At 38.2% G+C, this 13,976-nt stretch overlaps 9 non-coding genes across 9 annotated transcripts; all 9 read left to right on the forward strand.

Annotated features, from left to right (window-relative positions):
- Positions 1 to 2,483: 2,483 nt before the first annotated feature.
- On the forward strand, positions 2,484 to 2,555 carry TRNAG-UCC (transfer RNA glycine (anticodon UCC)). The gene has a single exon. It is a non-coding gene; the product is annotated as a tRNA-Gly (tRNA).
- A 1,208-nt stretch (positions 2,556 to 3,763) lies between these two features.
- TRNAG-UCC (transfer RNA glycine (anticodon UCC)) lies at positions 3,764 to 3,835 on the forward strand. Its single transcript has one exon. It is a non-coding gene; the product is annotated as a tRNA-Gly (tRNA).
- A 986-nt stretch (positions 3,836 to 4,821) lies between these two features.
- Positions 4,822 to 4,893, forward strand: TRNAG-UCC (transfer RNA glycine (anticodon UCC)). The gene has a single exon. It is a non-coding gene; the product is annotated as a tRNA-Gly (tRNA).
- A 2,048-nt stretch (positions 4,894 to 6,941) lies between these two features.
- Positions 6,942 to 7,013, forward strand: TRNAG-UCC (transfer RNA glycine (anticodon UCC)). Its single transcript has one exon. It is a non-coding gene; the product is annotated as a tRNA-Gly (tRNA).
- A 1,568-nt stretch (positions 7,014 to 8,581) lies between these two features.
- On the forward strand, positions 8,582 to 8,653 carry TRNAG-UCC (transfer RNA glycine (anticodon UCC)). The gene has a single exon. It is a non-coding gene; the product is annotated as a tRNA-Gly (tRNA).
- Positions 8,654 to 10,434: 1,781 nt separating this feature from the next.
- Positions 10,435 to 10,506, forward strand: TRNAG-UCC (transfer RNA glycine (anticodon UCC)). Its single transcript has one exon. It is a non-coding gene; the product is annotated as a tRNA-Gly (tRNA).
- A 1,252-nt stretch (positions 10,507 to 11,758) lies between these two features.
- TRNAG-UCC (transfer RNA glycine (anticodon UCC)) lies at positions 11,759 to 11,830 on the forward strand. The gene has a single exon. It is a non-coding gene; the product is annotated as a tRNA-Gly (tRNA).
- A 1,252-nt stretch (positions 11,831 to 13,082) lies between these two features.
- TRNAG-UCC (transfer RNA glycine (anticodon UCC)) lies at positions 13,083 to 13,154 on the forward strand. Its single transcript has one exon. It is a non-coding gene; the product is annotated as a tRNA-Gly (tRNA).
- Positions 13,155 to 13,769: 615 nt separating this feature from the next.
- TRNAG-UCC (transfer RNA glycine (anticodon UCC)) lies at positions 13,770 to 13,841 on the forward strand. Its single transcript has one exon. It is a non-coding gene; the product is annotated as a tRNA-Gly (tRNA).
- The last annotated feature ends 135 nt before the right edge of the window (positions 13,842 to 13,976 follow it).

The raw sequence follows: 13,976 nt of genomic DNA on the forward strand, positions 1-13,976 counted from the left end.
AATGTGAACTTAGACTAGGCGAGCGTTCTTGAGAGATCAGGAAGCTTGTCTGAAAATGTGACCGTATGGCTCGTGGTGTCGGTAAAACCAAAACGCATCAAGCGTTGGTGGTATAGTTGTGAGCATAGCTGCCTTCCAAGCAGCTGACCCGGGTTCGATTCCCGGCCAACGCAAAAAAATTTGATTTTACGACACTTTATTCAGCAAATTTTGCGTTCCTATTTAACATTTTCAATGACTGTTACTGCACTTGTTGCTGAATCAACAACATTTTGTGCTGGATCATGCTCTACATAGATCAGATATGAATGACTCTCGGAAATTGTCAATCACTTTGGGTTTTTTGTTTTTGAATTTTTTTTCTTGTACAATAATGGTCATTTTAAGCACGTCTCTCGAAAATCTGAACCGTATCAGTTTGGAAGAACCCAATTTTTGGGAAGTGCCCAAGTCAAGTTAAAATTTCTGCAATAGATTTTTTTTCATCTTATTCCAATAAACAGTGTGCTTGCTAAGTTTGAAACAGCAAAATGTGAACTTAGACTAGGCGAGCGTTCTTGAGAGATCAGGAAGCTTGTCTGAAAATGTGACCATATGGCTCGTGGTGTCGGTAAAACCAAAACGCATCAAGCGTTGGTGGTATAGTGGTGAGCATAGCTGCTTTCCAAGCAGTTGACCTGGGTTCGATTCCCGGCCAACGCAAGAAAATCTGATTTTACGACACTTTAGTCAGCAAATTTTGCGTTCCGATTTAACATTTTCAATGACTGTTACTGCACTTGTTGCTGAATCAACAACATTTTGTGCTGGATCATGCTCTACATAGATCAGATATGAATGACTCTCGGAAATTGTCAATCACTTTGGGTTTTTTGTTTTTGAATTTTTTTTATTGTACAATAATGGTCATTTTAAGCACGTCTCTCGAAAATCTGAACCGTATCAGTTTGGAAGAACCCAATTTTTGGGAAGTGCCCAAGTCAAGTTAAAATTTCTGCAATAGATTTTTTTTCATCTTATTCCAATAAACAGTGTGCTTGCAAAGTTTGAAACAGCAAAATGTGAACTTAGACTAGGCGAGCGTTCTTGAGAGATCAGGAAGCTTGTCTGAAAATGTGACCGTATGGCTCGTGGTGTCGGTAAAACCAAAACACATCAAGCGTTGGTGGTATAGTGGTGAGCATAGCTGCCTTCCAAGCTGTTGACCCGGGTTCGATTCCCGGCCAACGCAAAAAAATCTGATTTTACGACACTTTATTCAGCAAATTTTGCGTTCCTATTTAACATTTTCAACGATTGTTACTGCACTTGTTGCTGAATCAACAACATTTTGTGCTGGATCATGCTCTACATAGATCAGATATGAATGACTCTCGGAAATTGTCAATCACTTTGGGTTTTTTGTTTTTGAATTTTTTTTCTTGTACAATAATGGTCATTTTAAGCACGTCTCTCGAAAATCTGAACCGTATCAGTTTGGAAGAACCCAATTTTTGGGAAGTGCCCAAGTCAAGTTAAAATTTCTGCAATAGATTTTTTTTCATCTTATTCCAATAAACAGTGTGCTTGCAAAGTTTGAATCAGCAAAATGTGAACTTAGACTAGGCGAGCGTTCTTGAGAGATCAGGAAGCTTGTCTGAAAATGTGACCATATGGCTCGTGGTGTCGGTAAAACCAAAACGCATCAAGAGTTGGTGGTATAGTGGTGAGCCTAGCTGCCTTCCAAGCAGTTGACCTGGGTTCGATTCCCGGCCAACGCAAGAAAATCTGATTTTACGACACTTTAGTCAGCAAATTTTGCGTTCCGATTTAACATTTTCAATGACTGTTACTGCACTTGTTGCTGAATCAACAACATTTTGTGCTGGATCATGCTCTACATAGATCAGATATGAATGACTCTCGGAAATTGTCAATCACTTTGGGTTTTTTGTTTTTGAATTTTTTTTCTTGTACAATAATGGTCATTTTAAGCACGTCTCTCGAAAATCTGAACCGTATCAGTTTGGAAGAACCCAATTTTTGGGAAGTGCCCAAGTCAAGTTAAAATTTCTGCAATAGATTTTTTTTCATCTTATTCCAATAAACAGTGTGCTTGCAAAGTTTGAAACAGCGAAATGTGAACTTAGACTGGATCATGCTCTACATAGATCAGATATGAATGACTCTCGGAAATTGTCAATCACTTTGGGTTTTTTGTTTTTGAATATTTTTTCTTGTACAATAATGGTCATTTTAAGCACGTCTCTCGAAAATCTGAACCGTATCAGTTTGGAAGAACCCAATTTTTGGGAAGTGCCCAAGTCAAGTTAAAATTTCTGCAATAGATTTTTTTTCATCTTATTCCAATAAACAGTGTGCTTGCAAAGTTTGAAACAGCAAAATGTGAACTTAGACTAGGCGAGCGTTCTTGAGAGATCAGGAAGCTTGTCTGAAAATGTGACCGTATGGCTCGTGGTGTCGGTAAAACCAAAACGCATCAAGCGTTGGTGGTATAGTGGTGAGCATAGCTGCCTTCCAAGCAGTTGACCCGGGTTCGATTCCCGGCCAACGCAAAAAAATCTGATTTTACGACACTTTATTCAGCAAATTTTGCGTTCCTATTTAACATTTTCAACGACTGTTACTGCACTTGTTGCTGAATCAACAACATTTTGTGCTGGATCATGCTCTACATAGATCAGATATGAATGACTCTCGGAAATTGTCAATCACTTTGGGTTTTTTGTTTTTGAATTTTTTTTCTTGTACAATAATGGTCATTTTAAGCACGTCTCTCGAAAATCTGAACCGTATCAGTTTGGAAGAACCCAATTTTTGGGAAGTGCCCAAGTCAAGTTAAAATTTCTGCAATAGATTTTTTTTTCATCTTATTCCAATAAACAGTGTGCTTGCAAAGTTTGAAACAGCAAAATGTGAACTTAGACTAGGCGAGCGTTCTTGAGAGATCAGGAAGCTTGTCTGAAAATGTGACCGTATGGCTCGTGGTGTCGGTAAAACCAAAACGCATCAAGCGTTGGTGGTATAGTGGTGAGCATAGCTGCCTTCCAAGCAGTTGACCTGGGTTCGATTCCCGGCCAACGCAAGAAAATCTGATTTTACGACACTTTAGTCAGCAAATTTTGCGTTCCGATTTAACATTTTCAATGACTGTTACTGCACTTGTTGCTGAATCAACAACATTTTGTGCTGGATCATGCTCTACATAGATCAGATATGAATGACTCTCGGAAATTGTCAATCACTTTGGGTTTTACGTCTCTCGAAAATCTGAACCGTATCAGTTTGGAAGAACCCAATTTTTGGGCAGTGCCCAAGTCAAGTTAAAATTTCTGCAATAGATTTTTTTTCATCTTATTCCAATAAACAGTGTGCTTGCAAAGTTTGAAACAGCGAAATGTGAACTTAGACTGGATCATGCTCTACATAGATCAGATATGAATGACTCTCGGAAATTGTCAATCACTTTGGGTTTTTTGTTTTTGAATTTTTTTTCTTGTACAATAATGGTCATTTTAAGCACGTCTCTCGAAAATCTGAACCGTATCAGTTTGGAAGAACCCAATTTTTGGGAAGTGCCCAAGTCAAGTTAAAATTTCTGCAATAGATTTTTTTTCATCTTATTCCAATAAACAGTGTGCTTGCAAAGTTTGAAACAGCAAAATGTGAACTTAGACTAGGCGAGCGTTCTTGAGAGATCAGGAAGCTTGTCTGAAAATGTGACCGTATGGCTCGTGGTGTCGGTAAAACCAAAATGCATCAAGCGTTGGTGGTATAGTGGTGAGCATAGCTGCCTTCCAAGCAGTTGACCCGGGTTCGATTCCCGGCCAACGCAAGAAAATCTGATCTTACGACACTTTAGTCAGCAAATTTTGCGTTCCGATTTAACATTTTCAATGACTGTTACTGCACTTGTTGCTGAATCAACAACATTTTGTGCTGGATCATGCTCTACATAGATCAGATATGAATGACTCTCGGAAATTGTCAATCACTTTGGGTTTTTTGTTTTTGAATTTTTTTTCTTGTACAATAATGGTCATTTTAAGCACGTCTCTCGAAAATCTGAACCGTATCAGTTTGGAAGAACCCAATTTTTGGGAAGTGCCCAAGTCAAGTTAAAATTTCTGCAATAGATTTTTTTTCATCTTATTCCAATAAACAGTGTGCTTGCAAAGTTTGAAACAGCAAAATGTGAACTTAGACTAGGCGAGCGTTCTTGAGAGATCAGGAAGCTTGTCTGAAAATGTGACCGTATGGCTCGTGGTGTCGGTAAAACCAAAACGCATCAAGCGTTGGTGGTATAGTTGTGAGCATAGCTGCCTTCCAAGCAGCTGACCCGGGTTCGATTCCCGGCCAACGCAAAAAAATCTGATTTTACGACACTTTATTCAGCAAATTTTGCGTTCCTATTTAACATTTTCAATGACTGTTACTGCACTTGTTGCTGAATCAACAACATTTTGTGCTGGATCATGCTCTACATAGATCAGATATGAATGACTCGCGGAAATTGTCAATCACTTTGGGTTTTTTGTTTTTGAATTTTTTTTCTTGTACAATAATGGTCATTTTAAGCACGTCTCTCGAAAATCTGAACCGTATCAGTTTGGAAGAACCCAATTTTTGGGAAGTGCCCAAGTCAAGTTAAAATTTCTGCAATAGATTTTTTTTCATCTTATTCCAATAAACAGTGTGCTTGCAAAGTTTGAAACAGCAAAATGTGAACTTAGACTAGGCGAGCGTTCTTGAGAGATCAGGAAGCTTGTCTGAAAATGTGACCGTATGGCTCGTGGTGTCGGTAAAACCAAAATGCATCAAGCGTTGGTGGTATAGTGGTGAGCATAGCTGCCTTCCAAGCAGTTGACCCGGGTTCGATTCCCGGCCAACGCAAGAAAATCTGATTTTACGACACACTATTTCAGCAAATTTTGCGTTCCTATTTAACATTTTCAATGACTGTTACTGCACTTGTTGCTGAATCAACAACATTTTGTGCTGGATCATGCTCTACATAGATCAGATATGAATGACTCTCGGAAATTGTCAATCACTTTGGGTTTTTTGTTTTTGAATTTTTTTTCTTGTACAATAATGGTCATTTTAAGCACGTCTCTCGAAAATCTGAACCGTATCAGTTTGGAAGAACCCAATTTTTGGGAAGTGCCCAAGTCAAGTTAAAATTTCTGCAATAGATTTTTTTTCATCTTATTCCAATAAACAGTGTGCTTGCAAAGTTTGAAACAGCGAAATGTGAACTTAGACTGGATCATGCTCTACATAGATCAGATATGAATGACTCTCGGAAATTGTCAATCACTTTGGGTTTTTTGTTTTTGAATTTTTTTTCTTGTACAATAATGGTCATTTTAAGCACGTCTCTCGAAAATCTGAACCGTATCAGTTTGGAAGAACCCAATTTTTGGGAAGTGCCCAAGTCAAGTTAAAATTTCTGCAATAGATTTTTTTTCATCTTATTCCAATAAACAGTGTGCTTGCAAAGTTTGAAACAGCAAAATGTGAACTTAGACTAGGCGAGCGTTCTTGAGAGATCAGGAAGCTTGTCTGAAAATGTGACCGTATGGCTCGTGGTGTCGGTAAAACCAAAACGCATCAAGCGTTGGTGGTATAGTTGTGAGCATAGCTGCCTTCCAAGCAGCTGACCCGGGTTCGATTCCCGGCCAACGCAAAAAAATCTGATTTTACGACACTTTATTCAGCAAATTTTGCGTTCCTATTTAACATTTTCAATGACTGTTACTGCACTTGTTGCTGAATCAACAACATTTTGTGCTGGATCATGCTCTACATAGATCAGATATGAATGACTCTCGGAAATTGTCAATCAATTTGGGTTTTTTGTTTTTGAATTTTTTTTCTTGTACAATAATGGTCATTTTAAGCACGTCTCTCGAAAATCTGAACCGTATCAGTTTGGAAGAACCCAATTTTTGGGAAGTGCCCAAGTCAAGTTAAAATTTCTGCAATAGATTTTTTTTCATCTTATTCCAATAAACAGTGTGCTTGCAAAGTTTGAAACAGCAAAATGTGAACTTAGACTAGGCGAGCGTTCTTGTGAGATCAGGAAGCTTGTCTGAAAATGTGACCATATGGCTCGTGGTGTCGGTAAAACCAAAACGCATCAAGAGTTGGTGGTATAGTGGTGAGCATAGCTGCCTTCCAAGCAGTTGACCTGGGTTCGATTCCCGGCCAACGCAAGAAAATCTGATTTTACGACACTTTAGTCAGCAAATTTTGCGTTCCGATTTAACATTTTCAATGACTGTTACTGCACTTGTTGCTGAATCAACAACATTTTGTGCTGGATCATGCTCTACATAGATCAGATATGAATGACTCTCGGAAATTGTCAATCACTTTGGGTTTTTTGTTTTTGAATTTTTTTTCTTGTACAATAATGGTCATTTTAAGCACGTCTCTCGAAAATCTGAACCGTATCAGTTTGGAAGAACCCAATTTTTGGGAAGTGCCCAAGTCAAGTTAAAATTTCTGCAATAGATTTTTTTTCATCTTATTCCAATAAACAGTGTGCTTGCAAAGTTTGAAACAGCGAAATGTGAACTTAGACTGGATCATGCTCTACATAGATCAGATATGAATGACTCTCGGAAATTGTCAATCACTTTGGGTTTTTTGTTTTTGAATTTTTTTTCTTGTACAATAATGGTCATTTTAAGCACGTCTCTCGAAAATCTGAACCGTATCAGTTTGGAAGAACCCAATTTTTGGGAAGTGCCCAAGTCAAGTTAAAATTTCTGCAATAGATTTTTTTTCATCTTATTCCAATAAACAGTGTGCTTGCAAAGTTTGAAACAGCAAAATGTGAACTTAGACTAGGCGAGCGTTCTTGAGAGATCAGGAAGCTTGTCTGAAAATGTGACCGTATGGCTCGTGGTGTCGGTAAAACCAAAACGCATCAAGCGTTGGTGGTATAGTGGTGAGCATAGCTGCCTTCCAAGCAGTTGACCCGGGTTCGATTCCCGGCCAACGCAAAAAAATCTGATTTTACGACACTTTATTCAGCAAATTTTGCGTTCCTATTTAACATTTTCAACGACTGTTACTGCACTTGTTGCTGAATCAACAACATTTTGTGCTGGATCATGCTCTACATAGATCAGATATGAATGACTCTCGGAAATTGTCAATCACTTTGGGTTTTTTGTTTTTGAATTTTTTTTCTTGTACAATAATGGTCATTTTAAGCACGTCTCTCGAAAATCTGAACCGTATCAGTTTGGAAGAACCCAATTTTTGGGAAGTGCCCAAGTCAAGTTAAAATTTCTGCAATAGATTTTTTTTCATCTTATTCCAATAAACAGTGTGCTTGCAAAGTTTGAAACAGCGAAATGTGAACTTAGACTAGGCGAGCGTTCTTGAGAGATCAGGAAGCTTGTCTGAAAATGTGACCGTATGGCTCGTGGTGTCGGTAAAACTAAAACACATTAATAGATTTTTTTCATCTTATTCCAATAAACAGTGTGCTTGCAAAGTTTGAAACAGCAAAATGTGAACTTAGACTAGGCGAGCGTTCTTGAGAGATCAGGAAGCTTGTCTGAAAATGTGACCGTATGGCTCGTGGTGTCGGTAAAACCAAAACGCATCAAGCGTTGGTGGTATAGTGGTGAGTATAGCTGCCTTCCAAGCAGTTGACCTGGGTTCGATTCCCGGCCAACGCAAGAAAATCTGATTTTACGACACTTTAGTCAGCAAATTTTGCGTTCCGATTTAACATTTTCAATGACTGTTACTGCACTTGTTGCTGAATCAACAACATTTTGTGCTGGATCATGCTCTACATAGATCAGATATGAATGACTCTCGGAAATTGTCAATCACTTTGGGTTTTTTGTTTTTGAATTTTTTTTCTTGTACAATAATGGTCATTTTAAGCACGTCTCTCGAAAATCTGAACCGTATCAGTTTGGAAGAACCCAATTTTTGGGCAGTGCCCAAGTCAAGTTAAAATTTCTGCAATAGATTTTTTTTCATCTTATTCCAATAAACAGTGTGCTTGCAAAGTTTGAAACAGCGAAATGTGAACTTAGACTGGATCATGCTCTACATAGATCAGATATGAATGACTCTCGGAAATTGTCAATCACTTTGGGTTTTTTGTTTTTGAATTTTTTTTCTTGTACAATAATGGTCATTTTAAGCACGTCTCTCGAAAATCTGAACCGTATCAGTTTGGAAGAACCCAATTTTTGGGAAGTGCCCAAGTCAAGTTAAAATTTCTGCAATAGATTTTTTTTCATCTTATTCCAATAAACAGTGTGCTTGCAAAGTTTGAAACAGCAAAATGTGAACTTAGACTAGGCGAGCGTTCTTGAGAGATCAGGAAGCTTGTCTGAAAATGTGACCGTATGGCTCGTGGTGTCGGTAAAACTAAAACACATCAATAGATTTTTTTCATCTTATTCCAATAAACAGTGTGCTTGCAAAGTTTGAAACAGCAAAATGTGAACTTAGACTAGGCGAGCGTTCTTGAGAGATCAGGAAGCTTGTCTGAAAATGTGACCGTATGGCTCGTGGTGTCGGTAAAACCAAAATGCATCAAGCGTTGGTGGTATAGTGGTGAGCATAGCTGCCTTCCAAGCAGTTGACCCGGGTTCGATTCCCGGCCAACGCAAGAAAATCTGATTTTACGACACTTTAGTCAGCAAATTTTGCGTTCCGATTTAACATTTTCAATGACTGTTACTGCACTTGTTGCTGAATCAACAACATTTTGTGCTGGATCATGCTCTACATAGATCAGATATGAATGACTCTAGGAAATTGTCAATCACTTTGGGTTTTTTGTTTTTGAATTTTTTTTCTTGTACAATAATGGTCATTTTAAGCACGTCTCTCGAAAATCTGAACCGTATCAGTTTGGAAGAACCCAATTTTTGGGAAGTGCCCAAGTCAAGTTAAAATTTCTGCAATAGATTTTTTTTCATCTTATTCCAATAAACAGTGTGCTTGCAAAGTTTGAAACAGCAAAATGTGAACTTAGACTAGGCGAGCGTTCTTGAGAGATCAGGAAGCTTGTCTGAAAATGTGACCGTATGGCTCGTGGTGTCGGTAAAAGCAAAACGCATCAAGCGTTGGTGGTATAGTTGTGAGCATAGCTGCCTTCCAAGCAGCTGACCCGGGTTCGATTCCCGGCCAACGCAAAAAAATCTGATTTTACGACACTTTATTCAGCAAATTTTGCGTTCCTATTTAACATTTTCAATGACTGTTACTGCACTTGTTGCTGAATCAACAACATTTTGTGCTGGATCATGCTCTACATAGATCAGATATGAATGACTCTCGGAAATTGTCAATCACTTTGGGTTTTTTGTTTTTGAATTTTTTTTCTTGTACAATAATGGTCATTTTAAGCACGTCTCTCGAAAATCTGAACCGTATCAGTTTGGAAGAACCCAATTTTTGGGAAGTGCCCAAGTCAAGTTAAAATTTCTGCAATAGATTTTTTTTCATCTTATTCCAATAAACAGTGTGCTTGCAAAGTTTGAAACAGCGAAATGTGAACTTAGACTGGATCATGCTCTACATAGATCAGATATGAATGACTCTCGGAAATTGTCAATCACTTTGGGTTTTTTGTTTTTGAATTTTTTTTCTTGTACAATAATGGTCATTTTAAGCACGTCTCTCAAAAATCTGAACCGTATCAGTTTGGAAGAACCCAATTTTTGGGAAGTGCCCAAGTCAAGTTAAAATTTCTGCAATAGATTTTTTTTCATCTTATTCCAATAAACAGTGTGCTTGCAAAGTTTGAAACAGCAAAATGTGAACTTAGACTAGGCGAGCGTTCTTGAGAGATCAGGAAGCTTGTCTGAAAATGTGACAATATGGCTCGTGGTGTCGGTAAAACCAAAACACATCAAGTGTTGGTGGTATAGTGGTGAGCATAGCTGCCTTCCAAGCAGTTGACCCGGGTTCGATTCCCGGCCAACGCAAAAAAATCTGATTTTACGACACTTTATTCAGCAAATTTTGCGTTCCTATTTAACATTTTCAACGATTGTTACTGCACTTGTTGCTGAATCAACAACATTTTGTGCTGGATCATGCTCTACATAGATCAGATATGAATGACTCTCGGAAATTGTCAATCACTTTGGGTTTTTTGTTTTTGAATTTTTTTTCTTGTACAATAATGGTCATTTTAAGCACGTCTCTCGAAAATCTGAACCGTATCAGTTTGGAAGAACCCAATTTTTGGGAAGTGCCCAAGTCAAGTTAAAATTTCTGCAATAGATTTTTTTTCATCTTATTCCAATAAACAGTGTGCTTGCAAAGTTTGAAACAGCAAAATGTGAACTTAGACTAGGCGAGCGTTCTTGAGAGATCAGGAAGCTTGTCTGAAAATGTGACCGTATGGCTCGTGGTGTCGGTAAAACCAAAATGCATCAAGCGTTGGTGGTATAGTGGTGAGCATAGCTGCCTTCCAAGCAGTTGACCCGGGTTCGATTCCCGGCCAACGCAAGAAAATCTGATTTTACGACACTTTAGTCAGCAAATTTTGCGTTCCGATTTAACATTTTCAATGACTGTTACTGCACTTGTTGCTGAATCAACAACATTTTGTGCTGGATCATGCTCTACATAGATCAGATATGAATGACTCTCGGAAATTGTCAATCACTTTGGGTTTTTTGTTTTTGAATTTTTTTTCTTGTACAATAATGGTCATTTTAAGCACGTCTCTCGAAAATCTGAACCGTATCAGTTTGGAAGAACCCAATTTTTGGGAAGTGCCCAAGTCAAGTTAAAATTTCTGCAATAGATTTTTTTTCATCTTATTCCAATAAACAGTGTGCTTGCAAAGTTTGAAACAGCAAAATGTGAACTTAGACTAGGCGAGCGTTCTTGAGAGATCAGGAAGCTTGTCTGAAAATGTGACCGTATGGCTCGTGGTGTCGGTAAAACCAAAACGCATCAAGCGTTGGTGGTATAGTTGTGAGCATAGCTGCCTTCCAAGCAGCTGACCCGGGTTCGATTCCCGGCCAACGCAAAAAAATCTGATTTTACGACACTTTATTCAGCAAATTTTGCGTTCCTATTTAACATTTTCAATGACTGTTACTGCACTTGTTGCTGAATCAACAACATTTTGTGCTGGATCATGCTCTACATAGATCAGATATGAATGACTCTCGGAAATTGTCAATCACTTTGGGTTTTTTGTTTTTGAATTTTTTTTCTTGTACAATAATGGTCATTTTAAGCACGTCTCTCGAAAATCTGAACCGTATCAGTTTGGAAGAACCCAATTTTTGGGAAGTGCCCAAGTCAAGTTAAAATTTCTGCAATAGATTTTTTTTCATCTTATTCCAATAAACAGTGTGCTTGCAAAGTTTGAAACAGCGAAATGTGAACTTAGACTGGATCATGCTCTACATAGATCAGATATGAATGACTCTCGGAAATTGTCAATCACTTTGGGTTTTTTGTTTTTGAATTTTTTTTCTTGTACAATAATGGTCATTTTAAGAACGTCTCTCGAAAATCTGAACCGTATCAGTTTGGAAGAACCCAATTTTTGGGAAGTGCCCAAGTCAAGTTAAAATTTCTGCAATAGATTTTTTTTCATCTTATTCCAATAAACAGTGTGCTTGCAAAGTTTGAAACAGCAAAATGTGAACTTAGACTAGGCGAGCGTTCTTGAGAGATCAGGAAGCTTGTCTGAAAATGTGACCGTATGGCTCGTGGTGTCGGTAAAACCAAAACACATCAAGCGTTGGTGGTATAGTGGTGAGCATAGCTGCCTTCCAAGCAGTTGACCCGGGTTCGATTCCCGGCCAACGCAAAAAAATCTGATTTTACGACACTTTATTCAGCAAATTTTGCGTTCCTATTTAACATTTTCAACGATTGTTACTGCACTTGTTGCTGAATCAACAACATTTTGTGCTGGATCATGCTCTACATAGATCAGATATGAATGACTCTCGGAAATTGTCAATCACTTTGGGTTTTTTGTTTTTGAATTTTTTTTCTTGTACAATAATGGTCATTTTAAGCACGTCTCTCGAAAATCTGAACCGTATCAGTTTGGAATAACCCAATTTTTGGGAAGTGCCCAAGTCAAGTTAAAATTTCTGCAATAGATTTTTTTTCATCTTATTCCAATAAACAGTGTGCTTGCAAAGTTTGAAACAGCAAAATGTGAACTTAGACTAGGCGAGCGTTCTTGAGAGATCAGGAAGCTTGTCTGAAAATGTGACCATATGGCTCGTGGTGTCGGTAAAACCAAAACGCATCAAGAGTTGGTGGTATAGTGGTGAGCATAGCTGCCTTCCAAGCAGTTGACCTCGGTTCGATTCCCGGCCAACGCAAGAAAATCTGATTTTACAACACTTTAGTCAGCAAATTTTGCGTTCCGATTTAACATTTTCAATTACTGTTACTGCACTTGTTGCTGAATCAACAACATTTTGTGCTGGATCATGCTCTACATAGATCAGATATGAATGACTCTCGGAAATTGTCAATCACTTTGGGTTTTTTGTTTTTGAATTTTTTTTCTTGTACAATAATGGTCATTTTAAGCACGTCTCTCGAAAATCTGAACCGTATCAGTTTGGAAGAACCCAATTTTTGGGAAGTGCCCAAGTCAAGTTAAAATTTCTGCAATAGATTTTTTTTCATCTTATTCCAATAAACAGTGTGCTTGCAAAGTTTGAAACAGCGAAATGTGAACTTAGACTGGATCATGCTCTACATAGATCAGATATGAATGACTCTCGGAAATTGTCAATCACTTTGGGTTTTTTGTTTTTGAATATTTTTTCTTGTACAATAATGGTCATTTTAAGCACGTCTCTCGAAAATCTGAACCGTATCAGTTTGGAAGAACCCAATTTTTGGGAAGTGCCCAAGTCAAGTTAAAATTTCTGCAATAGATTTTTTTTCATCTTATTCCAATAAACAGTGTGCTTGCAAAGTTTGAAACAGCAAAATGTGAACTTAGACTAGGCGAGCGTTCTTGAGAGATCAGGAAGCTTGTCTGAAAATGTGACCGTATGGCTCGTGGTGTCGGTAAAACCAAAACGCATCAAGCGTTGGTGGTATAGTGGTGAGCATAGCTGCCTTCCAAGCAGTTGACCCGGGTTCGATTCCCGGCCAACGCAAAAAAATCTGATTTTACGACACTTTATTCAGCAAATTTTGCGTTCCTATTTAACATTTTCAACGACTGTTACTGCACTTGTTGCTGAATCAACAACATTTTGTGCTGGATCATGCTCTACATAGATCAGATATGAATGACTCTCGGAAATTGTCAATCACTTTGGGTTTTTTGTTTTTGAATTTTTTTTCTTGTACAATAATGGTCATTTTAAGCACGTCTCTCGAAAATCTGAACCGTATCAGTTTGGAAGAACCCAATTTTTGGGAAGTGCCCAAGTCAAGTTAAAATTTCTGCAATAGATTTTTTTTCATCTTATTCCAATAAACAGTGTGCTTGCAAAGTTTGAAACAGCGAAATGTGAACTTAGACTAGGCGAGCGTTCTTGAGAGATCAGGAAGCTTGTCTGAAAATGTGACCGTATGGCTCGTGGTGTCGGTAAAACTAAAACACATTAATAGATTTTTTTCATCTTATTCCAATAAACAGTGTGCTTGCAAAGTTTGAAACAGCAAAATGTGAACTTAGACTAGGCGAGCGTTCTTGAGAGATCAGGAAGCTTGTCTGAAAATGTGACCGTATGGCTCGTGGTGTCGGTAAAACCAAAACGCATCAAGCGTTGGTGGTATAGTGGTGAGCATAGCTGCCTTCCAAGCAGTTGACCCGGGTTCGATTCCCGGCCAACGCAAAAAAATCTGATTTTACGACACTTTATTCAGCAAATTTTGCGTTCCTATTTAACATTTTCAACGACTGTTACTGCACTTGTTGCTGAATCAACAACATTTTGTGCTGGATCATGCTCTACATAGATCAGATATGA

Source organism: Pelobates fuscus, chromosome 3 (genome assembly GCF_036172605.1).
Source record: "Pelobates fuscus isolate aPelFus1 chromosome 3, aPelFus1.pri, whole genome shotgun sequence".
Classification (NCBI taxonomy): Eukaryota; Metazoa; Chordata; class Amphibia; order Anura; family Pelobatidae; genus Pelobates; species Pelobates fuscus.